The sequence below is a fragment of the Esox lucius genome, chromosome 20, assembly GCF_011004845.1.
Source record: "Esox lucius isolate fEsoLuc1 chromosome 20, fEsoLuc1.pri, whole genome shotgun sequence".
In the NCBI taxonomy this organism is placed as follows: domain Eukaryota; kingdom Metazoa; phylum Chordata; class Actinopteri; order Esociformes; family Esocidae; genus Esox; species Esox lucius.
Genome location: NC_047588.1, coordinates 13,840,923 through 13,857,452, shown reverse-complemented (window position 1 = coordinate 13,857,452; position 16,530 = coordinate 13,840,923). Strand labels below are relative to the sequence as shown.

General features: G+C 41.2%; 1 protein-coding gene across 12 annotated transcripts in view; it reads right to left on the bottom strand.

Moving 5' to 3' along the window:
• syngap1b (synaptic Ras GTPase activating protein 1b) overlaps positions 1–16,530 on the bottom strand; it is a 165,695-nt gene that overhangs the window by 122,940 nt on the left and 26,225 nt on the right. For 11 of the 12 annotated variants that reach the window (XM_020041421.3, XM_020041424.3, XM_020041414.3 and 8 more), the window contains exon 2: positions 1,866–2,070. The gene's annotated coding sequence lies outside the window, so the exon portion shown is untranslated. The remainder of the gene's footprint in view (positions 1–1,865; positions 2,071–16,530) is intronic. The other variant, XM_020041415.2, reaches the window with a different exon arrangement.

Here is a 16,530-nt window from a genome sequence, read left to right as displayed (position 1 = left end):
CTAACACTAACCTGAGTACTGTGATGCCTAACCTTAACCAAAACCTAACACTAACCTTGTTCCTAACCCTGACGCCAGTACTGTCATGCCTAACCCTAAGTTAACCTTCACCGTTAATCATAATTGTTATTCGTAATGAAGTATTTTTCATTTTGCATCGATTATGCTAAGGACCAACATAAAAGTGAAACGTTAAGGAGCAACGTAATAGCGTGTTATTAAGGACCAATAGCCTGCGATATGTTGACAGCGAACATAATTGCACCGATTTATGTTCATTCTGACGTAATCACGGTTTACAAATTACTTGTATATGAACGTAATTCCTGAGAGGCATGGTTGAGTAAATATCACAATTTCTTTAAAAGGCCAAGCAAGCTGACAAAGCCTGACACCATATTCCAGTTCACCGGGGACAACAAGAGGGAACGTTTTTGACAGTGAACTTCAGAGACCTTCAACAGAATGAAAATCTACTGAAGGTCCCACTGCTGTATATCCACTGGCGACATCACTGACTCACACACCCAGTCTGAACCCTCCGCCCAAATCCCAAACTCCACAATTAAGGGCATCGGAAGACGTTGGTGGGAATTTCCGTAGAAGCCGCGGCGCGGTCAGGGTACGGTCGGAGTCATCAGCGCGGTGCACTCTGCATTATGAATGTAAAACACGTTCTATTTTTACTGCGCGTAGACTTCGCTGAGGTCCCTCTCTGAGGGTACGTAGCGCCTTTCTTTTCTGCCTTCCTTTGCAGTTTGCCATGGAGCCGAGCGGCCGCTGAATGCCCGGTCAGCTTTACACACCATTGTCATTACTGAACCCAACAGGGGTAATGTTGATTTATACACATCGCTGAGCTCTAAAACCGTGCTAAAAATAAGCACGCAACATCCTCAGGCAGCCCGGGGCGGGTTACATACCAACGCCAACGTTGCCTTGTTGGTTACTTTCAAGGCAAAGAAGCACAGTGTATGGAGACATATTATACATCACCTGGTGCCCATGAAGCATCCACATCACACCATTCAACAGGCGTACCCCACAGGACAGAGTCTCAGAATGGTTTATGGATCCATTGCCCGTTAAATGTTAGGGATGTGTTACAATGTGCCACGAGGAAGAGGTGAGCACAGAACTATGACACTACACAGTACTTTGCGTGCGCAAACTTTTTTAGGCGAAAATGTAAAATTAGGCATAGTGTTGTTCACGATCCCACAAGAATAGAAAGACAAACATACAGGGTGTGTGTGTGAGTGTGTGTGTGTGTGTGTGTGCGTGTGTGTACGTGTGTGTGTGTGTGTGTGTGTGTGTGTGATCCTGGTGTAACAATATACATGGGGACCACAATTCCCCACAAAGACAAATTGATCCCCACAAAGACAAATTGGTCCTCGCAAGTTTATTTTAACAGGTCTCCTTTAAGAGGGCAAAACTTACACTTGGGGTTACTTAAAAACGTACAAATTGGGTGTCGGTGTGTCTGTGTGCATGTGAGTGTGTGTGTGTGAGTCCACTGATTTTACTTCTAAAACCCCCAAATCTCTACAAGTAACGTGTGAACATTTAGCTGTTCCCCCAAAAAAGCTAGTTAGAATTTAGGGTTAGAGTTAGAGTTAGTGTATGGGTTAGAATCAGGTTTAGGAGCAAGGCTGGGGCATAAGGTTCAAAGTTATGGGTAATGACATAACATTAGGGTTAGGGTCGTGTTAAAGGTTACAGTATGGGTTCTGAAAACACAGGAAATACGATTTTCAAGGGGAATACATTTTTGGTTTTCCACAAGAACAGTAAAATGTCAAATACGCGTGGTATTGGGTGTGTGGGTGTGTGTGTGTGTGTGGGTGTGTGTGCATTCTCACCTATCAGATCATTGCCCCAACCCTTGCTTGGCACAGCAGGGCTTCCCACTACCACGCGGTCGTCCACACGGCGTCACTGTTGCTGCACTTTACGTGTGAATCCGCCCCCAACTTCACACACAGGAAACAAGGTTACTGCCCAAGAGATGTCACTTCCGAAACACCCACTCACGCTCGCTCGCGCTCTTTCCCTCACGCCCCCAGCCTATTGCCATGACAACCGAGAAAAGAATAGAATATAAGTGAGTGTTAAAGAGACAGATGATCAGAGAAGGGCAACGTGAGGAAGAAATGACACGGGAGAGGTAAAGACAGCAAAGAATAGCGGAAGTGGTGGAAACATGGAAGGAGACGGACAGAGGCAGAGACGAGTAAACACAGAGAAAATATGCGGGAGGAGGTGAAGATGGGTGACAGGAGAGGCAGAGGGAAGGGGAGAGGAGGGGAGGGTAGGGTGAGATGGGGAGAAGACGAGGACAGAGGTGAAGAACTGGGGATGCTAAAAGGGAGAAACAGACAAATGGAGTGATGAAAGAGGGAAAAGGAAAGGAGGATACTTTTTGGGAAAAGGGAGCCCACATCTTGTTCCCATAGTAACCCAGCCACCCATGAAAAGCTGACTTGTATCTCACACCCTCTCCTCTAACTAATGCGCATGTGCATTTTTATCTATCTATCTATATATATATAGTCTATATACATATTCATATATATACATATTATATATATATATATATATATATGAATATCCGTATATGCATAGATACAATATAGTCATCAGTTGCTGATGGACAAATCCATCCGTACATGGCTTTGTGAAATATGTAAACCGATTCCACAGTTCAAAACTTTCAATACTGTTACTGTAAGACACTAAGACGAGGAGACCTGATCAATACATGCAAAAAACCAATCCCTGTTGACAGTTAAAAAAACACTGAATTGTAATTATTAAGAAGGTAAAACAAAAATGTTCGGATTGTTGTACTATGAATCGAAATTAACTCCAACTTTTCCACAAACTGCCTGGTAGCACCCCACCCCCCGCCCCCCCCGTTTCTCCCAACAGCATTCTCTCCCTGTCTCCCTTCCACCCATCTGTCTCTCAGTCCCCAACTCCCACAGCCCATTCCCCCTCCCCCCTCCAATATCAACCCGTCTCTCCTTCCCTCTCTCTCACACGCAGATATCTCCTACTGTCTCACTTCTCTCACTCAACCCCTCTTACTTTCACTTCTCTCTCTCAGTCTTCTCCCTCCATCTCACTATCTGCCACAACCCCCCATCTATCCTTCAGTATGCTCAAGCAGTAGGGTGAAATGACTGCACTGCCAGAAGCAGAGTTGCTTTGCTTATTGGTGCTAGTCCCCAGTATGTCTCCCTCTCCTTTCCCTTCACTTGACTATTTTACAATGTGCTCCAAGTTGTGCTTCAAAACTCTCTGCTTAGGGCTTGACTATAATCTATAGGAAATTAGATGCAGGATAGCTTTGTCTGCTTTCCCTTCACTCCGATGGGCTGTTCTGTCCTGTTGACCTATCGGTGATGTGAAGGTGATATATATTCAAGGTGCTGATTATAGAGAAAATATAAATGTGTGAGTGTGTGTTCCTGTTAATTACGATGTTTTTTCACTGCAACTTAAAATGTTACCTGAATATTTACACATATAATGTTCTGCCAATAAATCCTGAATGCTGATTGGCAGAAAGCTCTCGTATATGAGACCACATACCACGGTAATGACATCAAATAACTTTTTAATGATTGAGTTACATTGGCAGTTTATAATAGCAATATGGTATCGCAGCATTTGGCGGTATGTTGCCAATAACCCAATTGTGTAGTATATTGGTCATATACCATACGCCCATGGGTCTTATAGCTTAAATATAATTAATAATATAAAGATTTCTGCTTACATTCTGTATAATAATAGAGAGCTAGCTACACCAACTTTGGGATTTGACTGAAGGGCTCCTGAGAAATCATAAACCTCTATTAGCTTTATTAAAGCTATTAAACTGTCGGTGTTCAACCTTAACTCAGTGCTCTTCAGAATGATTGGCCTCCTTGGTAAAGATGAGCATGAGAAGCTATGAAAACATGTCATTGTTGTTTATCAGCTTGATCTTGTGGTAAACTGTGGTAAAATAAATATATATATATATATACAGTGGGGAGAACAAGTATTTGATACACTGCCGATTTTGCAGGTTTTCCTACTTACAAAGCACGTAGAGGTCTGTAATTTCATTGGTACACTTCAACTGTGAGAGACGGAATCTAAAACAAAAATCCAGAAAATCACATAGTATGATTTTTAAATAATTAATTTGCATTTTATTGCATGACATAAGTATATGATCACCTACCAACCAGTAAGAATTCCGGCTCTCACAGACCTGTTAGTTTTTCTTCAAGAAGCCCTCCTGTTCTCAACTCATTACCTGTATTAACTGCACCTGTTTGAACTTGTTACCTGTATAAGAGACACCTGTCCACACACTCAATCAAACAGACTCCAACCTCTCCACAATGGCCAAGACCAGAGAGCTGTGTAAGGACAACAGGGATAAAATTGTAGACTTGCACACAGCTGGGATGGGCTACATGACAATAGGCAAGCAGCTTGGTGAGAAGGCAACAACTGTTGGCACAATTATTAGAAAATGGAAGAAGTTCAAGATGACGGTCAATCTCCCTCGGTCTGGGGCTCCATGCAAGATCTCACCTCGTGGGGCATCAATGATCATAAGGAAGGTGAACTACATGGCAGGACCTGGTCAATGACCTGAAGAGAGCTGGGACCACAGTCTCAAAGAAAACCATTAGTAACACATTACGCCGTCATGGATTAAAATCCTGCTGCGCACGCAAGGTCCCCCTGCTCAACCCAGCGCATGTCCAGGCCCGTCTGAGGTTTTTCAATGACCATCTGGATGATCCAGAGGAGGAATCGGAGAAGGTCATGTGGTCTGATGAGACAAAAATAGAGCTTTTTGGTCTAAACTCCACTCGCTGTGTTTGGAGGAAGAAGAAGGATGCGTATTACCCCAAGAACACCATCCCAACCGTGAAGCAAGGAGGTGGAAACATCATTCTTTGGGGATGCTTTTCTGCAAAGGGGACAGGACGACTGCACCGTATTGAGGGGAGGATGGATGGGGCCATGTATCACGAGATCTTCCCTCAGTAAGAGCATTGAAGATGGGTCGTGGCTGGGTCTTCCAGCATGACAACGACCCGAAACACACAGCCAAGGCTAATCCACACAAATCCCTGCTGCAGTGTGTGCAAACCTGGTCAAGAACTACAGGAAACATATGATCTCTGTAATTGCAAACAAAGGTATCTGTACTAAATTTTAAGTTCTGCTTTTCTGATGTATCAAATACGTATGTCATGCAATAGAATGCAAATGAATTACTTAAAAAATCATACAATATGATTTTTCTGGATTTTTGTTTTAGATTCCGTCACTCACAGTAGAAGAGTACCTATGATAAAAATTACAGACTTCTACAAGCTTTGTAAGTGGGAAAACCTGCAAAATCGGCAGTGTATCAAATACTTGTTCTCCCCACTGTATTTCTCGAAAACACATTTAACAAATATAAAGGAAGTATCTTCTACATTTGGTTAATAAGAATTTGTAGGAAAGCTAAATAGCCTGTTTGCATGGAGATTACATGGCTAATTACATGGAAGCTCATTTTCGGCCTACATTATAAACCTCTGATGGTCTTCGTTTGTAGTGACACTCGGGGTCTGTGGGGTATTTTGGACTCCAGACAATAACATTTAATTTTGTAACAAAACAATATTATTATTTTTTTTTTTTTACAAATATAATTGTACTCTAAAAAATTATTTTGAATACACTTGAGAAAGCCGCGATGGGACTGAGCACGAAATAGCTTCAGTGACTTCTTATAGCACAGACCGCTGTCAGTCAAAAGGGGATGCAGTTTGACAGATCGTCAGATCCTCCAATCATCACGCGGAAGCCCGGAGTCCGGGCCAGCCCACTCCTCATTCACGCCCAGAGACGCTGAGCATCCGTGGGCGGAACATAATCGCAGAATTTATCCAATCACCATCTACTTTCGGAGCACTGAAAAAAACTGTTCTAAGCAGCCCCATTGAAGTCAATGGACGCTCGGCTTCAACAGGGAAATGCACTGTGATGCTGCAGGATTGTATGAGAATAAAATTGAGTCAGCCGACCTGTAGCTGATTCTGAACTAACTTGTTTTAGAGATTAACGTGTTTTAACGCATTTTTTGTCAATAAAATATTTACACAATAGTGACATTATAGGGGAAGCCGAGCTTCCCTTGCAGTCTTAAAGAAATCCCCACTGAATTGTATGTATGTTTTCTGATCTTCTCCATGCTAATAGACATAAGGGAGTTTGGCATGTGTGCCAACTCATATTTATACCCCAGTGAAACAGTAAGTCAGGGTTGACCACTGAAGTTCCTAATGAGTCATACTATAGAAAAAAGATTGAAATGGTGAGACAGAGAACGGACACATGACAAATGTTTAGGGCCCTTCTCCTGGCTGTCTTTCTTCTCTAATGTATCCCACATCGCTGCACTGTGCTTTGCTTTGTTTGGAGAAAAAAAGACTAAAAACACATTATTACTTTCATGTGGTAAATTGGTCTACGCTATCCCTCTGTATGTGTATAATAAAACATATTTAAAGCAGGACTTTCAGATCACTAAAGTGAAGTTGGCTAGAGAAGCTGACTTCTCTTGTTCACTAGGACAATCAGAATTAAACCCCAATGTTAAGCATGACATTTCACCGATAACCTAATCACCCTCTGGACACCCCCCCCTTACTGCCAAAAAACACACCTGGACTGATAATTGCCATAATGCTTCCTTTATTATAATGCTACACCTTTATCTGATATCCCATTGCTATTGCTAAAATATTGCCTGCATCCCATCTTCAACTATGCTTATTGTATCCTGAAATATACACCATAATGACAATATCAATACACAAAAAAGCCTATGATACAGGCCACTCAACTTCTTTTCTTTACCCAATGTTTTTTCATACGCTGAAAGTGTTTAACAAAACAGAATTACTATGAATCACCCAACCAATACAAATGCTCCATAGCCTAAGTATTGATTGATATGATATAATATGAACATTTCAGGGGAATTTCTTTAATGCTTTATACACTATAGACTAGAATCAGGAAAAGATAGAGAAGGGGTAAAAGTGGAACAGGTGGATGCATGAATTTAACACCAGACGTCTGGTGCAATACGCTGGCACATTTTATACTTCTGGCTCAGTAACATTTCATCATAGCTTAATTTCATAACCACATAGCCTCACCATTAAAACAAATATTCTGGGGTGAGTTACAACTTTACATGGTTTAATCTGTCCAGTGTAAGTACATTTTCTGTTAATAACCGAAGCAAGAGAACATTGGAGAAGGGCGAACAGCAGCCCTCAATTAGGATGGTTCCTGCCTGTGGGCTTTCCTGCGCCTGCAGCAAACTCTGTTTCTACTTCTACTGGTACATATGTTATAAGGCGATAATTTATCAACACGGATAAGTCCCCCTTATTATCGGCCATCCGCTATTATCGGACGTTTCTGGCGGTTGGAGAACTAAATCCTCTAAAGTTCAAAATTTGAACAAGAAAATAACGGTACATTTTGCTATAAAATATACCCTTTCAGCTAGCCCATCATCATTTTTATAAAAATGTAGCGAGAGTAAATACTTTTTTTTTCATGTCATGTATGAAATTTGTTTGCAAATAGTGAAATTCAGCTTGCGCAACAGATCAGAAATCATGCAATATTAAAGTGATCAGTCTTTTTTTGTGTAATTGTAACACAAATAAAAGGAAATATAATGTAATTAAACAAAATAGTAAGGTGGCCGATAACATGGGTCGTATTTTTAGCTACATCACTAACCATCTAGCTGAAAATATTGATATTTCCACTGACATTCCAGAAATGCTAATAAATGAAATGCTAGCTAACATGTTATGTCACTAATAAACACTAAACATTGACGACTTGATCAAATGTTTACTTGCTACAAGAAGATACAGTTTACCTGTTACAATAATTGGTTTCTTTTCAGCAATTCAACCATAAAGGCCTGATTCACACAGTCTCCTCTGAAGAGTGTCTGTTACTTGAAATCTTATTTTATTTGGGCAGCAATCAGAGGTGCAGTTAATTGCCAATTTCAAAGTTGGTAACTCTAATGAACACATCCTCACTTATCCTCTGCAGCAGAGGCAACTTTGTGGTTTTCTTTTCCTGTTGTCTTTCTTTCCTGGTTTTTGTTACTGTACTTGAAAAAAGGTTCAAATTTCTTGAATTCTGTTCCAGATAAACTGACCTTAATGTCTTAAAGAAATGACATACTGTCATTTGCCGTAGCTGATTTGAGTCATAAGATGGACTACTGTAGAACAGACATCTTTTGCATAACCACCCTACCCTGCTACCCTATGAATATCCACTGTAATGCATGAAGAAGAAAATAAATGTACTTTTAACAAGGCATACCTGTTAACTGAAATGCATTCCAGGTGACTACCTCATTATGCTGGTTCTGGGAATGCAAAGACTGTGCAAAGCTGTCATCAAGGCAATGGGTGACTATATTGAAGAATCTATGATTTGACATTTATTTTGTTTTTTTGAAAAAGGTATTTGGTTGCTACATGAGCTGGGTGTCCCGGGTCCCGACAAATATCTGTGAAACACTAAAATGTCCTGGTTTCCGACATTCACTACCAGATTTTCCCGGTTTTCACCACAATAATGATAATAGTACTGTAATAATTCCACATATGAGTCGTAAAAAAAAACTGTAGAACTGCGGAGCAACAATTCTCCTTAAAGCGTCCACACTCCACCAACAACAAGCATACATGATGACCAACATGCGTGCATAAGCGCATACATGTGCATGTGGATCCCGGTTTGGGGATTTGAAAATGTGGTCACCCTAACTGTATATACACAGCTCAAAAAAATTATGGGAACACTTAAAATCACACCCCCGGTCTTGATGAACGAAATACATTAAAGATTAAAATCTTTACTGTGTATTGTGTAATTCATTGAGAACAAAATGACATAACAGCAGTCAATGGAAACCAAAATCACCAACCGATTGAGGGCTGGATTCACAATGGGTCTGAGGATTTCATCCCGATACCTAACAGCAGTCAGGGTACCGTTGGCTAGCACGTGGAGGTCTGTATGACTCCCCCGACCATCACTGACCCACCGCCAAAGTTCATGCTGGATGATGTTGCATAAAATTCACCACGGTGTCCCCAGACTCCTACACGTCTGTCACATGCTCAGTGTGAACCTGCTCTCATCTGTGAAGAGAACGGGCCGCCAATGGTGGACCTGCCAATTCTGGTGTTCTCTGGTGAAGGCCAATCGAGATGCACTGTGCTGGGCTGTGAGCACAGGTCCCACTAGAGGACGTCGGGCCCTCATGCCACCCTCATGGAGTCTGTTTCTGACAGTTTGGTAAAATACACACCAGTTGCCCACACAAAGGAGCTGATACCAGTCTTGCTGCTGGTTTGATGCCCTTCTACGGCCCTGTCCAGATCTCCTCATGTAATGGCCCATCTCCTGGTATCTCCACCATGCTTGTACTGGGAGACACAGCAAACCTACGGCACATATGGAGGAGCTGGACTACCTGTGCAACCTGAATGGGCTGCAGGTACCGCCTCATGCTACCAGTAGTGACAAGGACACTAACAAAAAGGAAAACTAGAGAAGAATCTGTCAGGAAGGATAAGGAGAGAGCAGTTGTCTGTGGCTACCACCTGCAAAACCATTCCCTTTTTGTGGGTGGTCTTGCTGTTGCCTCTCCAGTGCACCTGTTGTCACTTTCATTTGCACCAAAACAAATGACATTGATTCACAATTGCTTGTGTAATACTGTGATGATTGTTCCCTTAATTTTCTTGAGCAGTATTGCTAGAATTTCTATGTTCTGTGTAGTTATGTTCTAGTTTCCTGTTTCTATGTTCAGTTTAGTTTTGTAATTGGTTTTTCCTGTGTCTTGATAACCCCTTGTTAATTCCCTATTTAAGTTCCTCCTGCCCTAATGTTTGTTGTCTGTCATTGTTGCTGTTGCTGTGGCTGCTGCTCGTTTCACATTACATTTGTTTTTCATGTTCTTAGATGTTCTCGGATGTAACTTTATTTGAAGAACCTCTGCGCTTGTGTCTGCCACCCTTATAACATGATAGAACCCTTACAGGGATGGTCATTATTATTGGATAAAATATTAAAATAAACTCATAAAATCCTTATCTAAACTGCAATTCATAATATACATTCCAAATAAAGGACAAAAGCAAAAATTTGATATATTTTCATTGTTTATTTAACAAAAGTTGTTTATTTAACAAAACTCAGATTTCATGTGTGCTAAAATGTGAACCCTTTCATTCAAAAGCTTGTGGCACCCCCATTAGCAGCGATAACTATGAGTAAATGTCTCCAATAACCATTAATCAGTCTCTGACATATTATTTGAAGGATTTTCCACCACTCCTCCTTACAGAACTCAGCTAATTTAATGAGGTTAGAGGGGTGTCTGCCACATACTGTCTACTTCAGGTCCTGATACAGCATCTCAATCGAATTAAGGTCAGGACTTGTGACTCGGCCAATCCAAAAAACAAATCTTCTCTCTCTTGAGCCATTCTTTGGTAGATTTACTTGAATGCTATGAGTCATTGTCTTTTTGAAAGAAACATTTTTGGCCCAGCTTTATCTCCTAGACTGATTTCCTGACATCTGTTCTAGAATCTTCTGGTATACCTCAGAAATTATGGTTCCATTGATGATGTGCAGACGACCAGGTCCAGATGTGAGAAAGCATCACCTGATGCCAACATTCCCACCACCACGCTTCAAGGTTGAGATGGTTCTGTTGGTGGTAGGCAGTGTCAGGTTTGTGCCAAACATAGCGGTTTTGATTGTGATCAAAAAAGTCAATTTGTGACTAATTTGTCCAGAGAATGGACATCCAGAAACATTCAGGTTTGTACAGGTAGTCCCTGGCAGTGTTAAGACTGACCATTTATGATATGCCTCACCTTGGTCTGATGGAGCTTAAATCTTTTTGAGAGGGGTGTATAGACTGATGTGCTCTCACTACCGTCTTCCTGATGTCCTCTGAAATCTTCTTTCCTCTTGGCATGGTGTGTTTTGCATTCACATGTACGGCTAACACCAAGCTGATCAGCTTTCTTCTCTATATATCAGAGTCCCACCCAAACTCTTACCTAAGATTCCTCCTATGATCAGTTTATTTGCTACCAAATTATTTACACCTGATTCTACTTACCTATTTGATTTAAGAAATATAACTTGGTGTTCATTTTTGTACCTGCACAAATTCCTTTTTAATTTTGTTTTTCCTTCTACATGCATGATTTCTTCTAAACCAACATATGGAAATGGTAAGTATAAACATGTTATGTCAGACAAAAAAGATTGGTTAAATAAAGATTTCATGGTTTTCACTGAAAAAATCTATAATTACACAAGTTGTTCACATACGTTCAAGCAGCACTGTAGATGTGTGTGTACTTTCTGAAATCAAGCCCAATTGATTCAAATGTTTTCCCATAAAGATTTAACTATACCTAGCAGATGGATACCTAGTATGCCAAATTAAGTGGGCACATGAATATGCAAGGTCAATATGAACAAAGTTTAATTAGGAAAAAATATTTACTTTAAGGTGGAATTGGTTATATCTCAAAATTGGGGAGAAAAACAGGGCAGAATTATAAAAATAAAAAAAATTCTTCTTTTGTAACCTAATGCCTTAATAAATAAAATGGAATTGTAAATTTGTAAAAACTGTAACGGGGAGTGAAACCCGTTACGGATGCAGTTTATATCAACAATAAAGGAATAATTTAAACAATCTAAAAAAAATGGAAATCTGCTTGGGCCTGGACGAGGTGGCAAATCTTTCATGCAGTTTTGATAACAACTCCATGAACATGGAACTAGCAAGAACTTGCCACCTAGCAAGAAATTCAAGTTCATTTTTAATAATATTTTATAAAGAAGGGTGGACAGTTTCTTACATATTTCAGACACGCTGGTCTACTGAGTTTATTTTGTGAATAGGTATAGCCAAAACATAGCCTACACCCAAAGAACTGCATTGACAGAGCCTACGCATGTCTTCCCAAGGGAAGAATGCTTTTGTAACAAAGAAGATTCATATTCATATGTATTGAATGAGTGGAACAAAACTAAGATATGTTATAAAAATGTAAACCCTCCCAAAAACTGCAGCAAAAATGTCAGCTTCTTCCCAGGGGGGACACAGGAGGTTAAAAGTGTTACTTTCTAGCTTTATGAAACATAACATTGCTGGTGAGAGGGGTGAACAACAATTGCACACCTGCAAGGCTTGACAATCATTGAGGGTCATTTTAGGGTTTCAGAAGTGTTCCAAAAATGGACAGGGGCTGTCCTAGCTTCAGGGGAATGCTGATTATGTCATTAGGGTGCCAGAACAGAGTACATATTTGACTAAGTTGAGCAGGAGCTGCCCCCCTCTCGGTAAAGAAAGGTTTAGGCCCCAAATACATTTCTGAAGATTATAAACCGTTTTGAAGATTATAAACCAAGCAGTGCTCTTTGATCCATGAACCCAGGTCAGCTAGTAAAGCCAAGAGTCCTAGCTAAACATGGCAGAGCTGCATTTAGCAACTGGAATAAACTACCAGAAAATCTTAGACGTGCCCCAAACCTATCAATTTTTAAATCCGGGTTAAAAACACTTCTCTTTTCATAAGCCCATGACTGAGCGCTTAAACTTAACCACACTGTTCGCTTCACAGCTTTTATAACTTCCTCATGGAATCTACTACGGAATCTACCAGTTATGTTTTTTGTTCTATTTCTATTTTCTTTTTCTGCGTTTTATTATTATGATGTCGTCCCCCTAGTTTTATTATTAAGGTGGTTAGACAGGGTTCGACATAAGCGATGGCCCGGGACCAGTACTTGTCGGGCAAGTAGATTGGCCAGTCGCTGGCCCGGCCCGTCCGGGCCAGGGACAGTGGCTTTGTCAATATCAGAAGGCAGCTCCCTCAGCATACGTCAGACAACAGAGTGACACGAAGCACTTGAAACAAATGTTTGCTAACATTTCAAATTTTCACTTCAGCCATTAACGTTTGAAGAAACGTTTGGAGGCCAAGTCAACACATTGAATCTCGTTGTTGTGTTCCTCAAAGCAGAAGTTCCCCAGCAGAACATTGCCCAAAGCATCACACTGCCTCCACCGGCTTTCCTTCTTCCCATAGTGCATCCTGGTGCCATGTGTTCTCCAGGTAAATTATGCACACGCACCCGGCCATCCACGTGATGTAAAAGAAAATGTGATTCATCAGACCAGGCCACCTTATTCCATTGCTCCGTGGACAGGTTCTGAAGCTCTCGGCAGTGGACAGGGGTCAGCATGGGGACCCTGACTGGTCTGCAGCTAAGTAGTACCATATGCAACAAACTGCAATGCACTGTGTGTTGCTGGTTCACCGCTTTTCCTTCTTTGGACCACTTCTGATAGGTACTGACCACTGCAGACTAGGAACACCCCACAAGGGCTGCAGTTTTGGAGATGCTCTGACCCAGTCGTCTAGCCATCACAGTTTGGCCTTTGTCAAAGTTGTTCAGATCCTTACGTTTGCCCAATATTCCTGCTTCTAACACATCAACTTTGAGGACAGAACAGTCTTCCCAGTGTATATACAGCATCAATAAAATCTTGCCTGGTGAAGTTAATCAACACCGCTTACCACATCGTGGGCAGTGAGCTCCCCTTCAGCGCTTACGAGAGAACGGTCGCACTTCTGAAGACGAGTGGAGAAGACGTTGGTTCTCAGTACCTCTCTGATGTAGCTTGTTGAAGGTAAGTTACTCAGCTAGCTAGCTATTATGTTACTGTTACTTTGCCCACAAAGGATGGTAGACACAAAACGTGACTGCTTGAGTGTCGTGAGTGAGATTGAGTCAACACCGATTACCACATTGTGATCAGCCACATTAGCTACCTATGTACTAGCCAAGCTATGGTAGCCTCATAACCAACTGCCGAGAGCGCAGCACAGCAGGTAACAGTACACTAGTTGCTAGCTAGCTAATTTTAGATAGCTAATTTACTAGACTGTTTAAAGTTTTGTGTCCGTAAAAAAAGAACACTGAGGTATGAGAGAATAAGTTAAATCCCCCCAATATCACACGCTGACAAGCTTGCTCTTCATTAGCTTGGAGGGTCCCGACGTGGAGAACTTCAACCCAATGCCAATAGTGAAGAGGTGGTTCAAGGAGGCGGACAGAAGGAGCTTACAGTAAATGAAAGTGAATTGATTTGAATGCAATCAAATGAATAAATCAATTTATTGTTCAGAAAAATCATTGTTTATACAATAAATGAAATGTTGTTTTTATTCTCTTTCTTTCAGGGCCATTAAAACTCTGATCTACTGGCCCATAGGGCCAGTGGGGATTTTTTTTTTTTTTGCGTTGAACACTGTTAGAGTCCCCCTAGTTTTATTATTAAGGTGGTTAGAGTCCCCCTAGTTTTATTATTAAGGTAGTTAGAGTCCCCCTAGTTTTATTATTAAGGTGTTCAGAGGCCCCTAGTTTTATTATTAAGGTGGTTAGAGTCCCCCTTGTTTTATTATTAAGGTGTTCAGAGTCCCCTTGTTTTATTATCAAGGTGGTTAGAGTCCCCTTGTTTTATTAATGTTTTTATTCTAGTATTTGTTTATATTCCATTGTATCTTATTCTTTGTAATTCTTTGAATTGCTTCTATGTACGAATTGTGTTATATAAATAAACTTGCTTGCTTGCAAGAGACCAGAGGTGGCAGAATGAAGAACTGTGGAAGGATGTACGGTTTAAAGATCTGAATATAGAGATGGGCAGTTGTCCTTTCAGCTTCATAGATAAGCACCATTGTCTTATAGTGGTTGCAAGCTTCAACTAGGAGCCTGTGGAGTGTGCAGAGGAGTGGGGTTAAGTGGAAGAAATTGGGATGGTTGAACAGGTGAGATGCAGTGTTCTAGATGAGTTGAAGGAGTTTAAAAACACAAGCAGGGATCCCAACCAACTGTGATTGGCAGTAATCTGCAGTAATCAGATGCTTTAGCTGCCGGGTCACCTTCTGATCCATTACTCAAATCTAAACAGTAACATAATGCACACAAAACTAATGTACATTTGTGGATAGTTATACATCATCGTATTTTAGGGTTTAGCTAGAGGAAACAACAGCTCAAGGTAAGGCCCGTAATTCTGCACAAAACACATTATAGTGACCCGAGTCCCTGGTAAGGTGTTTGCCCAACATTTGACTAAGTGGTGATAAAAGAAAAAAAATGTAGTGTTTGAAAATTATCTCAGGATGAGATCAAAAGTCAAGGTTTTTGTCTCATTAGTGTTGATGGCAGCTAACTTAACTGCAGTTTGGTTGTAACAAAGCAATTAAGTTTAACGGTGGATGAATGCAAGGTCAGAGTTTGAAATTCACAGTTTTTCAACAGTATTTCAGCAGTATTTGTTTGCACACGTTTACAATATTTCATTGTGTATTCTCCTGTGTCTCTGTGTTTGTATACCCTGGTTCATGTCATCATGTGATGAGCGCTCCATTGGGAGAAAACAGGTCGGCCTAAAGTCCTCTGAGATAAAGAATAATTATAGTGATCTGTCCTCAATCCTGAGATAGACTATAAACTGTGTCATTGTATTAACCAAATGGAAATGTCTCCAAATTATAAACACCTGAACGTATCTCAACACAGAGCAATGACAGGGAGACAGACAGAGGAGTGTGAATTTGGTGGCACTGTTGCCGCAGGTGGAATTATGAAAGAACATTGTGATTGAGAAAAAGACAAAGGTGTCTGGGATCAGATGCATCTGGAGTGTTTTATGGCCTAGTTTTGCCACCTTTAGGATGACTGATCAATGCCCTTGTGTTCAATATGAGTATGAATTAACTCCAAATGGAAATCCATTATGGGTTGTCTGCTTTCACTTTATGACCAAGATATATACCGATCAGCCATAACATTATGACCACCTGCCTAATATTGTGTCAGCCCCCCTTTTTGCCGATAAAACAGCACTGACCCATCAAGGCATGGACGCCACTAGTGTGGTAACTGGCACCAAGACGTTTGCAGCAGATCCTTTCAGTCCTGTAAGTTGGGAGGAGGGTCCTCCATTAATCAGACCTGTTTGTCCAGCACATTCCACGGATGCTCGATTGGATTGAGATCTGGGGAATTTGGAGGCCAAGTCAACACCTTGAATCTCGTTATTGTGTTCCTCAAAGCAGAAGTTCCCCAGCAGAACATTGCCCAAAGCATCACACTGCCTCCACCGGCTTTCCTTCTTCCCATAGTGCATCCTGGTGCCATGTGTTCTCCAGGTAAATTATGCACACGCACCCGGCCATCCACGTGATGTAAAAGAAAACGTGATTCATCAGACCAGGCCACCTTATTCCATTGCTCCATGGACAGGTTCTGAAGCTCTCAGCAGTGGACAGGGGTCAGCATGGGGACCCTGAC